The sequence below is a fragment of the Ips typographus genome, linkage group LG7 (genome assembly GCF_016097725.1).
Source record: "Ips typographus isolate SLU linkage group LG7, UJ_Ityp_2.0, whole genome shotgun sequence".
Lineage (NCBI taxonomy): Eukaryota > Metazoa > Arthropoda > Insecta > Coleoptera > Curculionidae > Ips > Ips typographus.
In genome coordinates this window covers 8,028,564-8,037,331 of record NC_138428.1, presented here as the reverse complement: position 1 = coordinate 8,037,331, position 8,768 = coordinate 8,028,564, and the positions used below count along the sequence as shown (strand labels likewise).

The 8,768-nt window shown below is 36.0% G+C and overlaps 1 long non-coding RNA gene across 1 annotated transcript; it reads right to left on the bottom strand.

The window, feature by feature from the left end:
* Positions 1-671: 671 nt before the first annotated feature.
* On the bottom strand, positions 672-1,289 carry LOC145731672 (uncharacterized). Its single transcript, XR_014178851.1, has 3 exons — positions 1,111-1,289; positions 889-1,055; positions 672-832 (listed from the first exon to the last, which is right to left on the bottom strand). It is a non-coding gene; the product is annotated as an uncharacterized LOC145731672 (long non-coding RNA).
* Positions 1,290-8,768: the final 7,479 nt, after the last annotated feature.

Here is an 8,768-nt window from a genome sequence, read left to right as displayed (position 1 = left end):
TCTCAGTTTTAAGGATGGAATCAAACACTATCGAGTTTTCTATTAAACACTTAAGTCTATTGACCAAACATTTATAAGTGGATCCGTATAATACAGCCATAATCCAACACACTAAAAGTTAATAATTCAACTTATTAGGTATTTCTCTTACTAATTGTACTTACATGAATACATAAGCTAAGGACTTGTCGCACTACTGTCGATTGGTTCACACTCATCCAATACTGCTGAAATCGGCGTATTTTATACCCGATTGATCGGCTGACGTAGTTTGTTATTGTTCCTCGCCTGTTTTTCATATTTCTGTAAAGCAGGTGGTGGTGACTCATCGACGATACGATGCACTAGGTGCATCCTGGTGCGACCTTGCATGCCTCGTGCGCTTAATATTTCGCTAAATTTTTAACAAAAATAAAAATATATCGTTTAGCCTAATACAAATTTTAAAGTTACATGTGTACATACGAAGACATTATAATAAATGGTTAGTAGGTTTACATATGAAGACCACAGGGGAAAAAGGCGCTTTGTCAAAAAAATCGATTTCGAGAAAAACCAGTTTAAAGGTTTTAATTCCTTACAGTCTTGTTTAAATTTTAACTAGATTTTTGAACTAGGGTAGAAATGACGACTCAGCATTTGTAGTAGCACCTATTAGGTGGATTTTAATGTAGCATGTAGCGTGGTTTACAAAAACAACATTCTTTCACTTGACGTCATAAAAAAAATGGAAAAACGCGCCATGTCCATGCGCGACATTCTAAGAAGGCGCCATGTCATTAAGTGAACACTCAAGTAATGGTGTTTTCAGCAAAATACTTGCATGCTTCATCTATTAAAAAACAGGATTTTTTATTATTTTTTTTTGTTTTTAAATAGAAAACTTACCCTGCATGATACTATAAACTAATTTCGAGTCAGAGAGGCTTCAGGTATTTTAATTTATTGAATGTGGAATATTGGAAAAATAATTCTGCGCCTCGGGCCCACAAAATTTTTTCAAATCTTGCAGATTTTTCCACTTAATGTGACTTATTGGTAAATGCTCTAAAATTCTTAAATAAATTATGATTATACCATTGTAATATTATCAGTAGAAAACTTACGTACCATTGTATAAATAATCGGGCAGTTCAAATTCTCCGTTTCTGCACTTTTGAGTAGGTTTAAATTTTGGGTTTGTTACAGGGCTGGATTCCCACATCCCATTATATGTCGTCCTGTAGTAAATTAGGCGAGGATGCTCTAACTATTTTTAGTTCTCGAATCGGTCGAGTTGGAAAGGGACATTTTCTTCTGTACCTCTCTCTTACCGGCGCAGAAAATAAACCAAAAATATATACTAACTGGAGCAACAACTTTTCTTCTACAAATCAGAAGAAACATTATGATATATTAGGTCCTTGTTATATGTAAACAAGGTAATTGATGCATTTTTTGAAACACACATTGTAATTTTTTCAAATTTAGGTGGTTCATATTTTAGTCCACCGCGACGGTTGAACAAAAAAAACAAAAATATTGTATTTGCTCTTTAATGAAAAAATAGGTCTTGCTTATTTGTTATTCTTATTAATTACCATTAACATTATGAAAAATTTGAAAACACTGTTTTTCTTTACCTAAACAAAGTGGAACTTGACAGGTTGAGCATTGCCAGTCAGTACGGACAGGCTTGGCTTTCGAACTGCATAATCCACACCGTCTTCGGGAACTTCTGACTGGTTGATGAGCAACTGAACATAGTCGTATCTCATCCGGAACAAAGGGTTTGGACTTCTTAATTTGGATAGCAGGACCAATATTTTTTCTTCTTGAATGAAGTGACACCAAAGTATGTGCAACTAATCCATCTATAATATTCCGTCTAAAGTCTTTCGCCGAAGCTTTATTATCAAGTGGTAACATTTTATAAAGACAGTAGGCATTTACAACAGAGGCGTCCAAGAAATAGAAAAATATTCGGTGCCACCACTTATTACTCTGACGATTAATTTTATAATTTGAAAGTAGCTGATCGAATTTATCAACACCGTTCATATTGCTATTATACTCTCGCAATGCCATTGGACATTGTATTGTAATAACACTGCCATCTTTATTACGCCGGTTTACTTCAGTGCAGTCTTCTGGGTTGTGATAAGTTGACAATAAATGTACAGCTCTTTTGTCCTTTCATTTTAGAGCGAAAATGTTTTTGTTGCTTGTGTACCAGTCAAAATCGCCTCTTCGAAGCTCTTTATCACTTTTGAAAGAAGGAACATGTTTTCTATTTGGGTTTATTGTACCTACAGAATATATGTTTCTTTGTTTCAAACTGTGCATAAGCTCTACGGTTGTGAAATAATTGTCAAAAAAAAGTTTGTGGTTTTTTCCCTCGAAACCCTTTGTAAGATTGGTTACCACTCTGAAAGCTAGGCCCTTTTCTGCGGTTTGAACGCTTGACTTGCCTGTATAGATATCAAACTTTAGACAATATCCTGATTTGTCGCAAAGCATCCACACCTTATAACCTCTTTATAGGTTTTTTGGGCATGTATTGCTTGAGAGTACTTCTGCCTTTAAATTTGATCATACTCTCGTCAAGAGCCAGAACCTCGCTTGGTAGTAGAGACTTTGCAAAGGCCTTTCCTAAATGATCTAAAACTGGCCGAACTTTATAAAGTCGGTCAAAATCGGGAGAATTACGATTAGCCATAAGTGAGTTGTCGTTAATGTGGAAGTGTCCTAAAAGCCACCCAAATCTTTTCTGACTCATCAGCGAACTTATGTAGCTGTCATGAAGGTCTGGTGAGCTGGACCAATAGTCTTTATAACTTGGCATTCGTTTGATTCCTATTAGCAAATTTATGCCTAAGAATGCGGACATTTCGTTGAATGTGGTTTTGGAAAAGGGTTTACCGGTTTGGATTTGTTCCTGTTGTGCATATAAGTTTGTCTCAAATACCAGTTTTTCAATAATATTTTTGTCAAAAAATAAACTAAAAAGTGACATAGGGCTCGGATTTGATGAAAGGATTTGATCTGGAATACCAGTTTTCTCATTGAACACTGCAGGACTATCAAAACGTACATGTTTTCCCCAATCTGGAGAAAATTCTTGAGAATCGCATTCAACAGTATTACCTTTTAGCCTTTGTTGTAAAATAGATAAGGGTTCGTTTTCTGAATCACTTTCACTTTCACCGTCGGACATAACAATGCTAATGTCTTGTTCACCATCTGGAATTTGTTCTCCATCAAGTTGGCCTTCAAGGTTAGCATCCTCATCAATGGACTTGTCTCCTGATGGAATTGACTCTGCATCAAAATTTTCAATCTCTCTTCTAGTTCTTGTCGGGTCATCCCAACTAAATGGAATGGAAGATATCCGTTTTCCATGATATATCGGTTTCCGCTCGCAGCTGAAATAGTCTGAATTAAATTTGGCAACTGACGCGGTGGTTCAAAATAAGAACCACCAGTTTTAACGGAAATCCGATAAAACAAAAAAGTGAATCAACAAAATATCTTGTTATACTTACTTATTTCCAAGTACTAAGTCGAATTGACATAAATATAATGAGAAAAAATACGTTATTTTATATAAACAACGTCGACCATGTGAAACACGTGCTAACAGTGCAGAAGTAAACAAAACACTGGCGCCAAAGAGAGCAAAGTGACAAAAAATTATCTCATATTCACTCTTACGCTTTACTATACCAAAGTAACGCCTGGCCGAGCGGTGGTTTAAATATTGAGCGGCTGCTCTACTTGCAAAATGAGTTTGAATAGGTGGTCCATAAATAAGACCACTAACTCGGTTGGGTTGTATTTATCGTGGTATAAATTTTAAACCACTACCTCGGTAAGAGTTAAAAAAGAACGTCCAGTTCTTAAAATTGCTTTGTTACACTTCAACCACTTCAAAGGGCATTGGTTTAACTCTAGCTGATTTGAATACTTCAATCCAATCTTCCGGTACTTCAGCTCGGCTCTTTTGATTAATCAAACCAAAGTCTTTGTCGCACTCCAAATAGGAATGCCCTCTTATTGGAAAAGTAAGTTTTATCGATTGTAGCCTCTTTTCAACGTGGACTATATAGTGAAGAAGTCGGAACACAGTATAGTTCTTATTTTGCCCCCCACACGAGTCGCAAAATATTTCTAAATGTTGAACTTCTTCGTTGAGATAGTTGAATATAAAGTGATGAAGCAAGGAACTGACCGAATCACTTCCCTTATTTCCAACAGTTTCTGGAAATGTATAAAATATTGCTTGAGAAGTCGAAAGTAGTAGCCATGTTTTCATCTGATTTTCTGGCTCACTAATATAATTACCAAACCATGTATGGGCTGGACCTTCCAAAAAATTAGCTAAATAAGATATTTTGTGATTTTCTGACCAGCTATTTACAATCGCTGCTTTTTCGTATTTATTCACAAAAATAATGGGAGAGTCAATAGAAGGGTTAAATGTAGGTGGACATGTAAACTTTGGGGTGGCTGGAGTTTTTGGCTCAGCCAAAGCTGCCTGTAGGGTCATGTTAGCCATTACTGAAGTATCGTTAGGGCGTATCACACGGTTTCTCTCCCGAATTACAGGGGGTGGGCAAGGATTATTACAACCTTGTAATAAGTCTGTGGGGCGGGATGAGGTAAGCTTTGGTGGCACTACCACTTCTAAGGGACTTTCTTGCCAAGGACCTTCTGTTTCTCGCGTTTTAGGCGGAGTTCTACTCAATGAAGCTCTTGGTTTGAAATAAACTTCCGTGGATTGGGGCTTAGAAGTTGAAGTCGAGGCTTGGGGAGTTTGAGCTTGAACGCTCACGACAGTTTTGTCAAGAGTATTTTCTTCGTCCTCACTGCTTGTCAAACAAACAACTGAACTGGGTTTGTCAAGCTTTTGTTTTTGTGAAGAAGTTGCCGTTTGTGTCGAAGCAGGAGAACACACAGTCGAACTATGATGCGCTCGGGTTTGAAATCTTTTAATTCTTTTATCACTTTTTCTGGGTTTCGACCTTTAGCGATAGCTTCACGTAACACGAATTTTTCTTTTTCCGACAAACTTTGAGCCATACTGCGAGTTTGACTCGATCTTTGTCACTCGATTCACTCATGGACAATTTTTATTATGCCAATGACTATTTAAACTCATGTATGTGTTATGTTTATTTATTTATTTACGTATTTTATCTATTTTTTTTAATTTTTTTTTAATATTATTAAATTTATTTTTTAAACAAGTTGATTATTCCTAGCAATTTCTTTGCGATTTTGCTTATTCATCAAACTAATAATTTTTTTAACGCTAAAATACACAAGCATTAATACCCCCATGCACAAAAAAATAATAATTAAAATTTCCTTAGCTGACCATGAATTATCTTTTCCCGAATTATTTGATAATCCTTTACTGTTTCCTGCTTGAGGGATAATAATTTCTTCCTCTTTTGAAGATGTACCACCCATATTAAACCAAAATTTTATCAAATGAGCGCTTCAATAGCAAAGGTAACCCCCAAAATATCACTAAATACATTAACGTTACTATCATAATAAAGAAATAAGTAAGTAATAATATAAAGATAATAATACCTAAAATTTCTTTTATAGCCCACACATTATTTTCCTCAATCTGTATCATACCCCAAAAGATAAAATAAAAATAAAAAACTCAACTATTGTTTTTCATCCATCTCAAAACAGACCGGCGTCTCCACCAAATGTCACCTTTAATTTATGAGCCCTTCTGTGTTTATCAATTAAACTGACTCACGACGTTAAACGTCGCGCCGGGATCTCAGTTTTAAGGATGGAATCAAACACTGAGTTTTCTATTAAACACCTAAGTCTATTGTCACGATCTAGTTTTTAGTCGTAACGCGGGGACGTGTAGGCTGGGGTCGTAGTCAAGTTAAACTCAAAGATTGGATAACAAAAACAACAACGTTTATTCATAGAGAAAGATTAAATGAATACTGAATTTATAAGACGCATTGTCAGACATAAGTTGGTTTAATAGAGTTTGTACTTACATGTTAATTACTTCACAAACCATTTTGGACGAGGGTAAGTGTCAGGGTAGAGTTCCCTCAACTTTCGCGACCGAACCGTTTAGTTTTCGCGGATAATTTCTGACTAACCCTCCTTCCCAATTTCTCGGCTATTTATTGTAAGGTATTGCGATCCCTTAGTCAGTTCAATTTCTTAATTGCGTGTCTAAGCACTTGGATCATTGTCCGAACAATTGATGACTTATTGCTGACTGGTGATTGCAACACCTTAGCTAGCTTCCGTTCTAAAAAGGTTCGATTGCTTATTTTGCAACTCAAGTGGTCGACGACTTGTTTCGGTCAGTGGCCGATTATTTGCTGAATAAGTAATTAACGAAAATCTACTTGTGACACATTCCCCCGGCCGACAAAAGGTAGTCCCTAGCTTTTCACAATATTAAAATTAAAAATAAATCATAAAATGTAGTATCTATGGACATAAGTTCCGATAGGTTGATAAAAAAAAAAATAAATAAATTCCGTTATTTTCGTTAGTATCCCGTTCATACCCCAAAAGAAAAATTATAAAAGAAAACATATAACAATAAAAATAAATGTTTTTGTTATTTTCTTACCTCTAGAGTTTGTAAAAAAAAAACTTAATGTCTCTATGCTTTAACACTGAGGCGGGAGACTTTTCACTCGCGATTCACTAATATTCCGCGCACTATTGTTTGTTTGGGGATTCTATTTTCTTTTCGCGGCACTTCACTGCACTAAACATGGCTTCTGAAGACAATTTGGACGGTGTCTGCAGCCTGGAACTACATATCTGTTTACGTTGGATGTGCAGGTGGAACAATTCCCAGAACTATATTTTGACGGTTGCCTGGAACCGATGATGGTAGGATGGTACTGGCCGAGGACAAAAATATCACTAGAGCAACATATTTTCTGCCTTTCTGCTCTGCTTCTCGGTCTTTTGGCTAAGATCAAAATGTAGGCCCTTGTGCTGGACCTTTTCGCTAAGATCAAAGTGTAGCTCCCGACAAAACTTGACGGGGGCCGATTTGGGATCATCCCCCGCGGCAGGTCACCACGGCCCAGTGTGTCTATTCCTACCGCGGCCACGGTCACAAACCGACTCAACTGCTGGTCTCGGCTGGTTTTTCATCGTCAGCGTTTCCAGTCTCCTTAGAGAAATGCCCGGACCTTTAACTTTTGCTGATTCTAGTTTCCATTTCCAGTGGCGTGTATTAGTTTTTACCGAGTCTGATCCAAAGCCTTGATCGCTCTTCATTTTGTAGTGGTTTCCTTCTGGCTTCTTCGCGTAGTAACTCCCGTCAGTGTTAAACGCAATAAAAAAAAACGTATTACTACCTACTGCTAATTAAATCTTAATGTCTAACATTCCCGTTATAATCATAAAATTCATCGTAAAATATATAGGCATATTGATAATAGCCTTAGTTAAGTTATGCACTAAAAAAAAAATAAATCCCTTTGTTTTTCTTAAATATGATATAAACCTATATTATAAATTGTCCATTTGCCTACCACTGGTTTTATTTTGATACATTGTAAAGCCTTACTGTAATTCTTCGAGAACTTGCAATATGCTGATCAAGCTCTGCTTGCTCATATCATTTCATGTGAAAACAGTTAACGTCCTAATATTGAAACTTTGTAATCTTTTTCTTACGTGCCCCGTTTGACTTTTATAAAGTCTTCAAGTTACATTTTGCAATCGTTTATTTATTACATTTAGCAACTCATATAATTTTTGAATTTGTAAACCCGTGGAATTTAACGCCCCATATTTCGACTACGGTACTTAATTACCGCATATGCTCGTAGTGTATTTTTTTGCCCCAATATACTTTTTCTTTCATTTGCCCCTTATTATTTTTATATAATTATTTTGTTTCTTTACATACCATTATGTAATTATTAATCTTCGCGCGCGCTTTTTATTAATTATTCTCGTATGCTGGATTGTGCAAGTTAGAAATGAAATAACGATGATATTTATTCATCAGCAGTTTTTTGTGAACGTTCGTACCGCGAAGACTTAAATAACAAAGTGATTGTCATCCGCTTGCAGCATAGGAGAAGAATTAATTTTAGATACATGTATCATTTTTTCCTTTTTCCCTTACTAAGGAAAATCACTTGCGTACTTTAGTACACTCTATTTGGGCTAATACTATTTCGCCTTGGGACAGTGAGCGTAATTCTTTATTTTCTTTTAATTCGAGCGTAAAAGTTTTTGATTCTGTAGAGCTTTTATTTTCGCCCATCTTAGTCATTTCAATTCTTTCTTTTTCTTTTATAGGCGATTTCGGATTTCCACGGCGTCTGCTTTTCCTGCAGTTTACTACGTATTTTATGAGTTTATGTGCTATAATAATTACGAAAAGAATGAGGCACGCACAAGTAGTATAAAAGAATACATCATGTACATATTCAGAGGATGTTTCCTCTTTTTGGTCTACTCTCGCGGCAGTTACTAAGGTTGACGCTATTACTACCTTATTTTACCTTGGTGGCTGATCGTTTAGCCTCGTGTTACATGTACCCCTCGACGTACCCTCGTCCGAGCCGAACTTAGTCTGACAGTTTATTTAAGATAAAAATAATTTAGTTATACTAAAAAGTTGATCAAATCTATTCATTCATTGAAATGTGAGTGTAATGTGCTTTGAGGAAACGTAAAAATACAAGAAATAATCGATTTAAAGTGAATAATAATACAACCAATAAGAAAACTTCCAAAGTAACGCATAACCG